Source organism: Notothenia coriiceps, unplaced genomic scaffold (genome assembly GCF_000735185.1).
Source record: "Notothenia coriiceps isolate Sejong01 unplaced genomic scaffold, NC01 NC01_scaffold00015978, whole genome shotgun sequence".
NCBI classification, from domain to species: domain Eukaryota; kingdom Metazoa; phylum Chordata; class Actinopteri; order Perciformes; family Nototheniidae; genus Notothenia; species Notothenia coriiceps.
Window position 1 is genome coordinate 43,387 of NW_011348679.1, and position 16,595 is coordinate 59,981.

Consider the following 16,595-nt stretch of genomic DNA (forward strand, 5'->3'; position numbering starts at 1 on the left):
TGTTCATGAGGAGGTGAGAGCTGATCATTTTGTTCCGATGTAGTGAGCCGTGACAGGCAGCAGTGCGGGAAGGAGGACGGGAAGGAGGAGGAGGGGGGAAAGGGAGGAGAGGAAAGCCACGGAGGGACCGAGGAGAAGCAGCAGAGCCAGGCCAGACTGAGGGGACCAGCCTTTCCTGCTGCTTCCTTCCCGTGCTCTTGGCCAGCTGAGCAATCAGGTCACCTCTCTTTCCCGTGTCGCTTCTGGTCAATTGTTCTCCTCCCTCTCTCTCTCTCTCTCTCTCTCTCTCTTCTCTTTCTCTCCCTCCTCTCCTCCCAGTGCCACAGCCTGCAGCTGTTGCGGCTGATGTCATTTTTTGATAGGATTTGGTCTGTGCCTGCTTGTTGGTTTCTGCCTCTCTGCCTAAACAAATGCAAACATGGCGAGGGCTCATTTAAACACGCTGAGGATCGTTCACGTGGGACACAAGGAGGGGAGGTGGAGCGAATGAGAAGCTGTTTTCATGCAAACCAGAGATGATATGCAAACTGAGATTTTGAGTCCTTCCTGATGTTATTATGAAAAGGAGAACACACAAGAGCACATGAGGGAATACAGCCACTTTAAAAAATAAGAGAACTCCATTCATGCCAGCACGCTCCCAATGTTTATTCTTGACCCACGCTTGCCAAGGAAGAGAACAGGAAGAACACAAACATGCCCTTTTGACCTCATACAACCAGCATTCAGAGCACAGGTAGTTCCAGAGAGTTCTTCAAGCTAATAGTAGCTCATACTGTAAACAGGGCTAAATCTACACCAAGCTACATTTACAAAACAACATCAAGGCTTCATCCTGAGGGGCGTCTCAGGATAAATCCACTGCAGAATCAAATACAGCACTTGCTTAAAGCCATGAAGAGAGACAGAGAGAGTGAGTTGTGATGATGCTAGCTGACAGTTAACTCCCAGCGTTGAGCGCAATATTTACTCCAACATCGTCATGATGAAAACTCCCTTTTTACACGTGTTGCAGGAGAGTTTGCTGGAGAGTCAGAGACAGATTAGATCACGTCTTGGCTTGTTCAAAGACCACGGATATTTACATTATTGGCTCAAATGGCATTCGAGTGAGTGCATCAAACCCCCTATTAAGGACAGAACAGGGCATGCCTGCAGATTTGGCACATTCTGGTCTCTATAAACAGAGATGAACATGATATCAGTCTTTTTTTTCCCGGGTGGTAATGTATCCTAAAATGAGCAATCTCACGAGATTGAACAGATTCTAGAAACAGCAATCTGTTGAAACAGAGAAAGAGATAAATAAAGTCTGTATGCATACGTGGCAATGGAACACAAATGTTGTCCTGACCTTGAAATAACTGCCACTTATGAAAAGCTGTTTTGGTATGAGAGACACCGATTATAGCCCATTTCTAGGCCAACACATAATCAGTGTCCAAGTACCGAATCAATGACCTACTTCCCGGGACACACACACACATCCACCGCACATACGCTGCGAGGCAAACTCTCTGTTAACAGCTAAATGTGGAGAAATGCGGAAGTCAAATTGAGTCGACACTTTGTTTTGATCTGACAATTTATCCGAGTATAGATGTTTCGAAAAATCCAAATGAGGGCGGGATGATTTCATAACAGCGGGCCCTCCGCGGAGCTGCTTGTGTTATTTTGACACTGGGTGGCAGCGAGGGTGGCACCAGGGTCACGAGCTGCAGTTCTTCACTGGTGAGAGTTGATCAGATCTGACCTGGATAAAGTGGAGAAACAGTCAGCGCTGACTTCCACAGCCTCCCGCGCTGTGAGGAAATGTGAGCGGCGGCTTGGTTGGTGAGGTCAGGACTGCACAGCATGCCGGTCCTTAATGCAGAGTGGGCTATTTACAGAAACAACCCTCTCCTGCCTCCCCCCCCAACTTGCCTCTATAACCCCCTCGAGCATATCCACCACCACATAGCTCCATGTTCCACGCAGTCATGCAAACAGATGGAGATTTTTCCGAGCATCCAGATATGTCCTTTATATCCAAAGAAATATTTTTATTTTCTCCCCCTCGACACGACCTTCTGACTTTCTTTTTTAAATGAGACGTTATCTGACCCCTGGGTGTAAAAGACAGAGAGGCTAAATGTGCTGTCCATACGTACACATGCTGCTGTCATGTGGAACGCCCCAGACAGGCTGCAGGCCGATGACAAAGACCGGCAGACATGATTTAATGAATGGAGGATACAAGACTACATGCGCATCTATCTCCTCATGTCAGGCTTCGCTATTTTAAAGGATTGATTCCCCCGGAGAACAAAACGCATATCTGTGTCACTTAAAGGATAGGTTTACATTGGTTTAGCTCAATTCTGTACACTGTACTGTATATCATCTATGACGAGGAGTTTATGTGACCAACTATTGACACACATTTTATCAGCCTTCTTTGTTTATGCTATTGTTCTATTTGATTCTGACTTGATGTTATTGTATTGCTTGTATTCTCTTTTAGTTTTTGCCATGGCTCTCTGGCTTTTATTATTCTGTAAAATGATGTCTTACTCTTAACAACTTCGCTTGTTTTGGTGCCTCAACACACATGTGAATGTTTTATTTTTGTCTAGTTTTTTTTCTTTTTCTGAGGGGCACTTTGCGCATTAATGTTGCAATATAAATACAATGCATTATTATAATTACACTGAAAGTGTTATCAGTTGAATTTATAACGTATCTTCTTCATACTGTCCCTAACTAAAGCATCTCCAATAGTAGTGCAGGGGGACACACCCCACAGTCCTCCTCTTGCCTGCAAAAAACATTCAAAAGTTCAGTTAAAGTTCATTTGAGGTTTCAGCACTGAGTTTGAAGTCAGTCTTTTTAGTTGTATTCCCCCTTTGTGTTTCCTCAGACAGTGGCTCCTTGCTGAGCTGCTGCACGTATTTTTTTTTCATTTTGTACTGACATTTTAACTTGGAAGATATACACTTGATTTGCCTAACACAGACTGCTTAAGAGATGCAAATCTATCCCTTATAGTCATGGAGACAGTTTTTGGCTTTATTTGCTTACGTTTTGTTATACAACTCATTTTTAGAACGAGTAACTTAAAATATTGACAATACGTTCTGTGTATCATCCACTCAGACACCGTCTCTAGAAAGATATTTCACTGGTGCATTTTTTTTTTCAGTTCTCTGATTGGCAAAAAAATATATTCACCTCCATTGTATTGAGTCGCAGGCATTCATCTCAAAACCTTCAGGTAAGTGTAAAATATGCTTGAGGAGGTGAAGCAACCCTTACATTTCTTTAAAGATTTTAGTGTTTGTTTTTCTCACTTTTCAGAGAGTTATGCCGGACATTAGATGAATTCTGCCATCTGAAAACATCCACATAATTGCAGGTGTGCGGTATGTACCTTGGCCTGCTGAACCATCAAAAAGAAGCCTCGGGCTGCAACATATTTTGACGCACTCTTCCATCTCTGTGTGGGGTGTTTGAGCCGGTTGTTTCTCGAGGGAGCATTGATTCAGCATAATGACTTTTGTGGAAAAAAACCCTCTCCACAATGGACAGCCTTGTCTTGTACCATACTTGTTATCGGTTAGACAACACAGGAGCGAGTAGAGTAATCTTTCCCTTTTGTCTCGTACAAGGTACATCAGGTTTTGTCCCTGAATCAGACCAAAAACCCATTATACTGGAATGATATATAAACAAATCCATTTTTCATGTTCATGCATGGTTTCACAAGACTATTCTTCAAGTCCAGACAAACAGGCACGAAATTAGTTTGGAATTAGTGGTACCGCTGTGGGGAAGTGATGATGTCTTTTTATGAATGAAAAGGCAGACTGATTTAACTATTCAACCATGCTTTATCACTTGAGACTAAATGAATGACTTCCTTTTTCTGTGCAGGGCTATAGCAAGGTTAAATGGGTATATCCTGCTGACCCCCTTCCCAGTTCAACTATAAACATGACCTGCTTGTACTTCAGCAGAGCAGAGTGGACAACTCAAGGAGCAAAGGTTCAAGCTGAAAGTAGAGGAAAGAAGAGGCTGTGTTTTCTAGTATTTGGTACAACTCATTAGAAAATAAGGGCGGTAAAGCGCCTCAGTATCTGAGTGGTTACATTTCATGTCATATAACAGCAACGGCCCACGGTCAATTCTGGCTTTGAGAGCTTTGTTGAATGTCAAACCGCTCTCTCTTCCACCCAAAATAAAGCCTAAAGATGCCCTTTAACATCTTTAAAATAATAACAAATAGGGCAACCAAAGAAAAATAATTTCAAATTGATTTGCCAATTTCCAAGAGCAAACACAAGTAGATAAATCTTCTGAAAGAAAAGACAACAGCATTTAAAGCTACTGTCCTGCCCAGGGCAGTGTCGTCTGACAAAGACCCTAAAGCTGTGTTTCTGGTGAAAAAAGCAGAACAAATGGGGATTACAATATTTGAGGAAATAGAGCCTTTCAGCTGACCTACATCCCCCACAGAGAATCCAAGTTATAATCCCAGTATACATGCTCAGCTATTGAATTTTTAGATTCTGTATCAGCACCATGAAATTGTGTTAGATGGCGAAGAATGGGTAAAAAAACAGTAGATAGTGATAAGGAATATTGACACTTCTTAATGCATATGGAAGAAGAATTGTGGGTTTAAAGCTCCTGATTTCAGTGTATTTAATTGATTTCAAACTTGACAGCTTAAGATTTAAAAATGTTTTTGTCAATATGTATTTGCACTCTCTCAATAGGCTACATCACAAAGATACAACACGCAAGAGAATCCACTTAAAGCTCCAGGCTTTAAAAAATAGCCTGAGACACATTAAATCATTCTTTACCATTTAGCTGAAGCCTCTAAGGTTTTGATTAGAGTATTCATTGAACCCTGCACTTTAACACTCCAAATCAATTAGATGAACCAGTGCGCACACACACATTTCAACTGGTTAAATCGAATAATGATTTAATGCATGGCCATCCTCTGGCAGAGTCCAGCGCTATACTCGCACACAAACAACATCCATTAATGGCTTTAGCAACGCTGCCGTAATTGCTAAAATATGATTTTTAGCGAGCTAAACGCATTAGAAGTAGATTGTAGGGGAAGTAGTCGTAGATTTTCCTACTGGGTGTAGAGCTTTAACCCGTATTTAGCTTATTCATTGTAAAGATGTTTATGGCTGAGTGTGAGAAGATTTAAAAGGAGAAGTGCAAAATTAAGTCACACGTCCTTCTGCTTTTCTTTTCTATTCTAATTCACAACACACACATATTTATTACACTAACAACGGTTTGTAACCCTGTTTATTTAACCCTTAATCAGGAAATCATAAAGGAGATTAAGCATCGGATTTGGAAAATTCTTTGCAAGACAGGAAATAATAATGAAGAGTTGCAGATGAACAGAAGCTATATTATTTTTTGCCTTATCGTTTCACATTGATATAGTAAGATGTTTTACCTACTCCCTGTAAATCACTTGCCTTTCTATACAAATAAAGAAGAGAATTAGACATTATACTATCTGTGTAATGAGGACATCCTGTGTGCATGTGTGACAGAGAGAAAGAAAGGCAGAGAGTGTGTTGTATGTTTACGAAAGCCTCAGGAAATGCCAGGAAAGACACGCTGAGTCTCTCTCACTTCAGGCCCATGTGACTGGAAACACACTGGCCAGATTGTTTGCATGTCTGCTCAGGGTCGCGATATTAACATTTTGGTTGGAGAGAAATATCAAAGAAGAGCTCTCGATGTCCAAATCAGACTGGAGGTGTGGTTCGGATCTGGCTGCGTATCTCTCATTAAACCTTTCGAGCTATCAGCCATCCTGCTAATTTGCATGATGAGTCTTGCGTTTGTGTCCCCGTAGCGATCCGGTGCAACTAGCCTCCATTGGCTTCCTGCTCTCATCACATTAGCATAATGCAGATGCAACCAGAGTCAGTAACCTTGCTGTTGCTAAGCTATTTACAGCAAATATGAGCTGTGAGAGCTGCAGTGCTTCACAGTTGTTAGGTATTAACCTTCTTCCCTGCTACATGTTTCATATATATCGATACATCTATGTATCTATGTATGTACTATGAAATATATTTGGAAGACTTACTGATCCGAAATTGGATCTGTATAGCTTTTTCATCTTGAAGTAGCACACAGATTGAGAAAGTGTGCTTTAAACTGGCAGAAACACTTGCCTTCTCTTAAATAAAAGTACTTTTTTGTTGCTGTAGTTGATCATTTGACGAATAAAACATTTATAGGAGATAAATGTTCCGTCAGCTCAAAGCCACTGTATTAGAATTGTCATCCTGAATAAAGAATATACCAAGTTTCCCTTTTTCCTAACTAACACAAAAACATTTTCAATCCATCGAAGTGCTTTCCTGTCTCGTAAAAGGTCAGTGGAAACACGACTACTGATCATTACAGAACTCAGGCTTTCCCCCAAGCTGCAGAACCTAAACAGTGGTGGCAGTGATGTAAATATTGTAAGGAAAGGCTCTAATCTTTTTACCTCTTCATTTCCTCGTACAATAAATATTTAAGCCAATCTCATTACCATAGGTCCATGCATGTCAGTTTGAAACAAAATGTTCCAGGTTGGGAATGAGAGTCAAGGAAGGCTGTGGAATATCCTAGGTGATGAATTTGAGAACAAAAAGGAAAAATCTGGATGCTGCTATAAAGTGCTCGCACCCATCGTTCCCTTTGTGTTTGTATCTGGCACGCAGAGAGCTGTCTGGCTGGACTTTTGTGTATTTTCTGCTTTGATACTCTCACATCACCATTAATCTCTCACAAAGATGCCATTATAGATGTCATTAAATGTGGTGTCCAGCAAAACGTGCGAGCAGCCAGTCTGAATAATTAATTCCCCCTGTTCGTGCTCCGGGGACTCTTCTGATCACAGCTCTGCCCTGTAACACGCTCTGTTGTGATTGGTTAAAGCAAGGTCAGTATCTTAGGAGACCTCACTCTAATATCCAGCAGCAATTAGTGGCTGCTGTGAGGGTGTTGCACATGTTATTATGTGATAGGGGAGCGAGGGCGACCGCAGGTACAGATTTAATGCTGGGTCTCTGAATGCTGTCGTCAAGCAAAAAACGGTTTATTGAAGAGCACAAAGACAACTGGTTATTCAGCGCTGATGGAAACAGAAAACATTTTCAAAAAGGAAGCACAAAGCACTGTCAGTAAAAACGTCATCATCCTTATTTTTTTTACAAATGTTGGATTTTCAAACAAAAGCCTACTCAGTCATTTAACAGAGAAGACTGTGTTGACACAGACATTGAAAATGTGACAGAAAAGGTCGTTTATGTATAATGTGCCTTGTTTTTTTAATCATTATAATTTATAATGTAAATAAAATAATCTTGCAACACTCTTCTCCTATCCTTAAAAGGACCTTAGTAACCATTGCTATACAACATTAACGCAAATGTTTTGGCATCTGATGAGCTTTTAAGTGGAAGATAAATTCTTCAAACTAGACATGGTTTGAATTTCATTGCCCTTAACGTGGCCTAAGACAACTGGCAGTATATACTTGGAAGACGGATCATTTAGTTTGAAGGGGGAACCATGTGGAGTGGGGGAGTGCTATCTGGGTGCATGTCAGGTAAAAAGAAGCTTCTAGGTCCATATTCTTTGCATGCGTTTGATATTGAACAGCAACAAGAAAACATAGTACGGCAAGGGCAGGGAAACTGACCATTCCCACTGGATAAAAAAAAGAAGGGAACAATGCGGGGGAAATGCAAAGTCATAAGAAAAGACTACTGTCTCAATCAAAACACATAAGCAACAAAGAAGTCAAACAGAAAGTTCCAGTGAAACGTCTGAAAGATAGACACTGAACAAGAGCCGTGTGGACCTCGCATGAGTCAGTCCATTGTGAGGCACACAACGCACGAGTCGAGTTCCCAGTGAATCAGAGCAGTCAGCTGCCGTCCACCACCTCAAGGCACAGGACGGCAGACATGTGACCAGCAGTATATCACAACCACCGTTACTGTACTGGGAACAGCCAGAGTGAGCCGTCAGATAGGTTAACCGTGAAACATGTGTGAACAAGTATCCTCAGTTTGGACAGTTACACATGCTACAATGATATAGGAACAGAGGTAGCAGGTGTTTGTAAATCTATAGATGACTGCGACTTGTGATTTACAATCTGCTGTCAGGAGGGTGCAGTGACATCAATACTGCAGCGGGAGTTTGTCTGAGGCCTAGCTGAGGACACAGAAATACTCCCCCCCCACTCCCCCCCCCTTCCTTTGACAGCGATACACGTGCAGCTGTCTAAATATTGCTTCTCCCTTCTTCTGCTCTTCATCTTGCCATTCCTCTGCACCTCCTCTCTCGCCTTTTCTGTCCCTACACGAGCTAAGCGGGCTGAGTTAAGGAGGGACAACTGTTCCAATCGGCACAACTGGGACCGGGGATGTCCACATTTGGAGCTGCGTTGTCATGTCAACAGCCCGGGGGCAGAGGGTCCGAGGGCTGGGAATAACTCACCTTCTGCTGTCCAGCTCAGAGCTATAACCAGCCGCACACCTGTGGTACCAATTATCAGTGAAGCTAACCATAATTAAATTATTCCAAATTTAAATAAGGCACTGCAGCAGGCTGTACCTTTAAGTTATCACTGTATGAAATTAGACTTGTAATGCAATTGATATAAGGAGCCAGAGCATAGCTAATCTCATAAAAAAAAGGACAAACAGAGCCATTAAAAGTGCTCTGCTCTTTACTTCATTACTGGCTCAGCTTGCTCTCCTTACGCAAAGAGTCCCCAGGTGCATGAATGTTTCATGGCCACCCTGCTGCCTGCGCTCACATTCATTCGTTCTCCCCCCTCCCAGAGGAAGCTCCAACTCCACTGTCAATTGCACTCACTTACACTCTGCTACAGTCATCATCAGCCATTAGTTTGGGGTGGGATGTGGGGGGGGGGAGTTGCACATAAAACAGCTGTTTTGCCTTGATGACTCAATCATCCCCTTCACCGGGATTAGCATCAGTATCATCATCTTCTTTGATACCAAAAAATTACCAAGAGTATCTCAAATTGATGAGTATCAGCCTGTCTGCCGCAAATTCCTGGGCTTTCAAACAAGATCTGACTTCATTGTATGACACACAATCAAACAAGAGCTTGAAAAGATGAATTGGTAAGATCTCCCTTATTTCATATCAGTGCATTTGAAATAAATGTCACACTTTTTATGTCACAAAATGTGATTATTTGTTATAGTAAAATATGATTTTGGTTGGATTTTCTCTAAATATCAAAGAGATGTGGATCATTTGCAGTTCATTTTACTGAAGTACATAATATCAATGATAAGTAAATGAAGCTAACTTTATAGTTAGACATTTTAGACTATTTGTTTCTTCCTAACAGTTAATGAGAAGATTGGTACGAATCTCTCATCATCACAATGTTGCATTGCTTTTACATTGTCATTAGGACAAATAGAATAATACCTATGAGTTTTAGAAAAGATGACGTTTAATGTAAAATAAATTGACAGTAAAAAAAACTCAATGAACTTGTAAACGGAATAGGATCTGGGCTTATATTTGTCTTCCTGCTGTAAATAAATGTGCAAACTGGGCCTGTTTAATGGCAGTCAGACCAGCTGATGGGCTAATTTCAGGGCCCTGCTGCGTTGCTACTATAATCATTTCATTAGACATTTTACATTTAGCAGAAGCTGTGTGGAGTCAAGTCAAGCTTGTTGGTTCTTGGTTATATTCTCTAACAAGAGTGTATCAGACCTAATGAGATCACAGTTACTGCTTTCACAGACAGAGAAATGCATAATGTGGCATTCATCAAGCAGGAAAAAAGCTCTTAATGTGGTCGTATTGAGGTAGACCATTCAAAAGCCGACAGCATCTTAATGCCAAGTGTTCTTAAAACAATTTGCACCATGCCATTAATTAATATGTTGGCTTATGAAGCGTGGCATATTCAGGCTATTCATCATGAGCAGGAAATTGACAAGTTATCCGTGGAAGGCAAGTCAAAAGGGATATCAGCTTTGATTTTGCATCAAAGGAAGCAAGTGCGACACCATTTGTTCAATACTCTTTTTAGTGCAGTGTCTTTATTTGAGTAGAGCAGGACAGATAGCCGATACAAAGGAGCATTATATGTAAAGGAGGCTCGGAGATTCAACAGGGTCACAAAGCAGTGGGGAAGTTCATCTCGGAGCCAAGTGTTACTTAATGGCTTCCTCCTGCTGTACGTGAAGTGAGACTATTAGTGCAGGCTGCGAAGAACATCTGTCCGTGAACATATACATGTTGTACCGCTGAGTCAGCCTGTCAATCACACATGTTCTGACATGTCCTCGACTACCACCGGTGGTTGCGATCGCCTTTGAAGGCAGGTGCACGCATTATACAAGCATGAGCATGTGTGTCTTCATTCGTAAGCGACTATGTGAAGGATGGGTTGACGCCACGTTTATTTTTAGTCCGGTACATGGAGTTCTGCCTCGGTGTTATGCTGCTCTGTTCCTATGGGTCATGATGAGCTAAGAGAGCACCGGGATAGCACCAGCTCTGCTCCCTGACCCCGGCCCTCCGGCTCCTAGGTCAGTGGGAGAGACTTACAAGATTCCTGGGCGGCGTTTAGGGAGAGGCTATCTCCCAAAAAGAGGCACTTTCTTGACGGATGCCATGTTCTTCCACCACTTTCTCTCTCCGGTGACTAATGGGCTAATAATTCAGCTGTCACCCTGGCACGTTATCTCGCATTCTCTCATGGGAAGGATACCACCCCGGAACATCTCCGCCACAGCCTAAGCTCTGAAAAAGATATGCCTTTGATTCCCAAAGTTGCTATAGGTAGGCATTGTTAAAAGGTGATTATAAGGAAATTCCACATGAGGAAAAACCAGACTGATAAGATAATAGATGGAAGCAGGAAGTCAACCTGGCTCTAGTGCTATCTTGTACTAAGGCAGTAGTGTAAAAGCAATCATCTTTCCATTCACTTGCTACACATCAATAATGAAGCCTTGAGTTAATAGTCTGCACCATCTCGGTCATGGTGACACAATAGCTTCAAGGGCTAAATCCAGGGATAGTTGTTCATTGTTCACATCAGTACGAGGTGTTCAGTTTATTTCCCAAGCTGTTTATTCTGATGATGTGCTTGGTATTTGTTTTATATAGTAGCAACTTCTACACGTCATGTAGTCCCTTCCTACATCCAGGACATGGTTATACTGTACACCCCAGCACGTGCACTCCGCTCTGCATCAGCCAAACGGCTCGCTGCACCCGCACTTCGAGGGGGACACAAGTTCCCATCAGCAAAAACTCGTGGGTTTGCTATCCTGGCTCCAAAATGGTGGAATGAGCTCCCCATTGAAATCAGGACAGCAGAAAGCTTACACATCTTCCAGCGCAGACTGAAAACTCATCTCTTTCGACTCCACTTCGAGAAATACAATTACTAACAAAGCACTTATATACTAACAAAGGACTGGCTTATCTAAAGCTAGTTGAGTAGCACTTGAAATGTTTGGCTCTATGAAACCTGATGTACTTATATGATTCTGTTTTCTTCAAGGTTGTATCTTCCTGGTCGAATGCACTTATTGTAAGTCGCTTTGGATAAAAGCGTCAGCTAAATGCAATGTAAAGTAAAAATGTGATTTCTATCCTGTCAGGAGAGTTCATCTACAAAAGGGCCCATAAATGCAAGATGAAGTACCATCCCAAATGTTGATTGGCTAGTTTTAGTTTTATTAACTCAAGACCATGGTGACATGAAGTGCAGACAACAAACAAGGCAATATAAGATAATTATTTAAAAACAAAGTAATGAGGCAGGAATTAAGCATAAACAACAAAAACGTATGTGAGACATTCTTTACACATCGTTTAAATACACCTTCTGGCTTATGTGATTTTAATAGCAAAATAAAAATTGATGGTCTGTTGTAAAAGTACTTTTACGAATACTTCTATTACCAAACAGACATTTTTACATATAAAAAAATATCCTGGTAGTATACCCTAGGAGATTTTCATTCATTAACATCTGAGAATCTGTTGTTTATAACCTTGATCTTACACCTAGCGTGTCTTTAATGTCTGTTTTCAGGCAGTAAATACTTCACACATGCTGCTCTGTTTGCACGACAACCTCAAAGTAGTTCCTAAGAACTTTTGTTTGAAGAGCAAAGTGCACTCGTCACATACCTTGGAGTTCATAAAAACGCGTTTATCAAACCTCTGCTCAACCACTTATCCAAACAAAAGTCACTCTTTGGGTTTGAAACTTCACTCTATGTTACATTTTGTCCTGTGGCTTCCCCCGTTTAAAGCACCTGCTTCAGGAAACATCTAAGAATAGAAACAACGGTCCTATCACAGTTATCAGTTTAACAGCTTGTCATTCAGACCGCTGGGTGTTCGGGTTGAATGTTAAACCCTCACTGCCATGTGCTTGTTTAATAAAGTACTTCCACTTGACTCAACGCTGGTCACTTGAACAAGGGAGTTGTGATTGTGCATGGGTGTGAAGCTGCTACAAAGCATTCATTTAGCATAAGACTGTTGTTTAAAATGCCTCTCTGTTATTTTATTCAACAGAAATTCCCTTCAGAACTAGATTTCACCCCAACAAGTGACAATAATCCTTCAAATAAGCTTGAAACTTGAAGTTAAGTGGCGGGCTGTGCTCTCTTTGTTTCCCGGTGCAGGGGAGGTGGACATGTGTGCAGAGGCAGGGGCTCAGGGGCAGGGCCCTCTGTCCTTCCTGTTCAGTTACCAGAGGCCTCACGCTTATCAGTTCCAGATCTCACAAGAACAGAGAGGAAGAAAGACCACTGACAGGAAGGGGATTTTTTTTCTTCCTCCCCCTTTCTTTCCCTTTAAGCGAGGTTAACAGAATGTCTGCACCCCTCACATTTCACAGAGGAAAGCAATTATTCATTAGGGCTTACCCTGACCAGCCCTGCAACCTTCAGACATCAGCCAACTGAAATTAAACTAGCAAAAACTGTTCAGCGCTTAAAGACCTGGTTGGTTAATAAATTGGCAAATTAACATATAAACCTTGATAAAATGCAAATAACAATTTAAGTGAAATGGAAAGATTAAACAAAACATATAAAAAACAGGTTTTCTTTTTGTTAAGGACCGAGCAAAGAAGGTGTAATATTCCGTTTTTACTAACTATTTTCCGACATTCTATAGATTAAGCAATACTCATCAGATACAGTCCTACACACTTAATCTCTGGTGATCATATAAGGCTATCCTCCTCTGAGATCACACTTCTCTTCTTGAGTCTGTCACTATTTCTTTCACTGCAGCCTCTCCAGCTATCATCAAACCCAGCTAGATCTTCCCTCTGCAAAGGCAGCCTTACGTCAACAGTGAGAGGGGAAAATCTGAGAACTGACTGTGAAGCCCTGATGTCATGTTCCTGTTCTTGTCGTATCCCCCCCCCCCTCGTGCATTTGCTCTCACTGTCTACCTCGCCTGACATTTCCACAATAATCACTTTGGTTTATCCCACTCAGCTGTGTGGCGGGCAGATGTTTGTCAGGGCACCATATTTCTCAGCATTAACACTGCTCTAATCAAGATTAACCACTCTTATATATTCAGTGTGTGTATGTGTGTGTGTGTGTGTGTGTGTGTGTGTGTGTGTGTGTGTGTGTGTGTGTGTGTGTGTGTGTGTGTGTGTACTTTCATCAGACTGCCTATGGACTTGGATGCCGGCAAAAGACATAAACACACGCAACATCTCTGCACTTTGTTACTCAGAGCCCCCCCAGGAGCTCCTAATGAATTCCTTATGCTTTGCAAGGTGAGCTGACGCTGACCACACACAAACTGCTGCCCACCATCAAATGTTTACCAAAGACTTTCAAGCACAGCGGAGGACAGAGCATATCCGAGCAAACAAAGTTGTAGTCTTTAAATCAACTGTAGTGACAGGCGAGGCAGATATCTGTTTCCAGCAACAAGCTTTGTTTAATTTGAGACCAAGAGTCATCTCGGGTAATAAAAAGTCCTTACAAAGCCTTTGAGTCTCAGGGACTTTAACACAAATGTTAATAGCTCATCATGCTCTCAAATTATTAAATGTTTCATTCTTGCTCTCAGATTTACAGAACATAAAGATAAACAACATTGGTATAACCTGCACTTTCTAATAAAACCATCTGCGCCAAAAGCAGCCACTCAGAGGGCCCCTCCGCAAGCACTAGCAAACAAATCAGCCACACTAGCTCTTATAAATGAGTTTATTAGATGAAATATTATGTGATATTTTGTCAGCACCCTAAACACATATACGGTATTTTCTCTGAACGTTATATTTCTTTAGATATTTAACCACAAAAAACGTCTCACACACGTTTTTTCTTGGGTGCAAGATTATCCTAAATGGCAAAAAAGAGATGAAATTATCAAAATGTTGTAAAAATATTTAATATAACTTATTTGTTGTCAGCGGGCATTGAAATAACGATCAAACAAAATCTAAAATGTAAACGATAATCTGATTTGACACCGAATCACCCAACAGCACTTTTACTAGACTTTTACTAGCCTGCCGCTAACAACCTGTACCTCCAGATCTTTGAAGCTACACTGACAATAATTTGAGAGCATACATGTATTCTTCAATAGTAGTACCACCAACTTTTTACCCCAGACACCTGCTGGGCTCTACAGGTCCATCCATACAAGAAAACAAAAAGAAACTCACCTGTGATGACTTCAATCCTTGATTCTCCACCACGCAGGACCCCCCCACCCATTCACACACCAGGAGGAGAAACACTTCAGCGCCTCACGTCTTCTGCCCCTGAGAGAAATCAGAGGAGGAAAAGAAAATACATCAATCACCGCTGCATTATCCACCAATCTCCAAACACTGAATCATCACATTTGCATTTTTTTTCTCCCCAAAAATTCAAGCCCACTCGATGATTTTGCTTCTCGCAGATTCCTCTGGGCTCCGAGTGGCTTCCATCTGCGCCTTGCTTAACGTGATACACTTCTTCCCTGCACGGATAAGCTCCTTCATGCTCTCGTGCCCATGAAGGACGAATCAAAAAGAGCAACTGATGATCAGTATGGTCTCATAAACATCCACCGCAGAGCGTTCACAATTTACTCCCGATTGACAGATAAGCCTATTAAAAAGAGGCCTTCACCACAGCTTTGCACTTAGCCTGGGCTGGCTGGGCACGCGCATATGCCCACTGACATTCAGACCCTTTAAAATGACCATATTAGTTATCGCTGAAGTTCAAAAGGTGATAACCAATGTGCGAGAAACCATAACATATAAGCCAGTTAGTGCTTAATAGAATATCACATATAAAGACAACATTTCATAGGGGCCACACAGTTTATAATCTTATCTATGATCGCCCAAGCAAGTAAGCACACAGACTTAATTTTCCGTAATGAATTAATCTTAGTGAGCAGTTGTAATTACAAGTACATGTGTTATCTTTCCATAACTAATGCAAGCCTCTTCTGAGCTTCTAACAACGCTTAACTATGACAACTGAATATAGAAACTCAAATTATCCCCAATGGCAAATTCTTCCACACAACTAAACATCGAGATGAAAACAAATATCTTTATATGCTCTTAATTCATAACTCCCGTCAAAATCTGCAGTTATTTAACAATATATGCCGCAAAAAAAGTGTTGTATTCTTTATATCAAAACACAATAAAAAGTGTGCATACGTAAGATACTACCAATCAATTTCAAACAGTTATCGCATGACATTCATTCATCAATCTGCAACTTTGCGTGAGTCGTAGGTCCTTATCGTGCTAGATTTTAAGCCAACTAACAGCAGTCCAATCCAATCCGAAAGATTTTTTAAAAAACGATACACACTCTAACTTCTGTTTCACTAGAAATTAGATGTTTTGTTGAATTCATGTCTTCCCGTGTGAGTATAAATAAGTCCTCGACCCCTCTTTGAATGAAGGGTGTAGGTTAAGGCAATGCTTACGGAATACTCATCATAGGTTAGAAGGGTTAAAGTGTATATAAACAAACAATTGGCCTTTTCTTTGTCCATGTCATGCACTCAATATTTCCTCAAGCTCCTCTTTGATAAAATAGCATGACAAAGAACAAGTTAATACCTTAAATGTTGACTTGGATGGTGAAAGAAAGAATGCAAATGTGTCTAGCTTTTTGAGTGTATACTGTAAGTGGAGTGTGTTAGGAAGGTACAAATGCCATTTTTCCTTTACCCCCTTTAAAAGTATGTAGCTGTATCCTGTTAGTGTATCTCTTTCAGGAAGCGTAGTGACACACAGCATGCTAGCCATTTCTATCCCAAGCCAGAGCTTCTCCTGAGCTCATGCTTTGGTTGACAGGACAAGGCTAATGCTCCAAATATGCTCCAAATATAAAAACTTTTTTTTTTTGTAATCCTGTTTTTTTTTAATCATTGGAAGATTTTTCAGGCAGCATTTCTCTCCCGTTGGAAGTGCCGCTCTCTGAAAAGAGAAAGTGGAGGAGCGCTGGGGGCTCAATGGGTCGAGAGAGACGAGGATGAGGGGG

The 16,595-nt window shown here is 41.4% G+C and overlaps 1 protein-coding gene across 1 annotated transcript in view; it reads right to left on the minus strand.

The window, feature by feature from the left end:
- Positions 1-16,595, minus strand: part of LOC104949354 (zinc finger MIZ domain-containing protein 1-like) — a 74,704-nt gene that overhangs the window by 31,772 nt on the left and 26,337 nt on the right. The window contains exon 2 of the mRNA XM_010775711.1: positions 14,762-14,860. The gene's annotated coding sequence lies outside the window, so the exon portion shown is untranslated. The remainder of the gene's footprint in view (positions 1-14,761; positions 14,861-16,595) is intronic.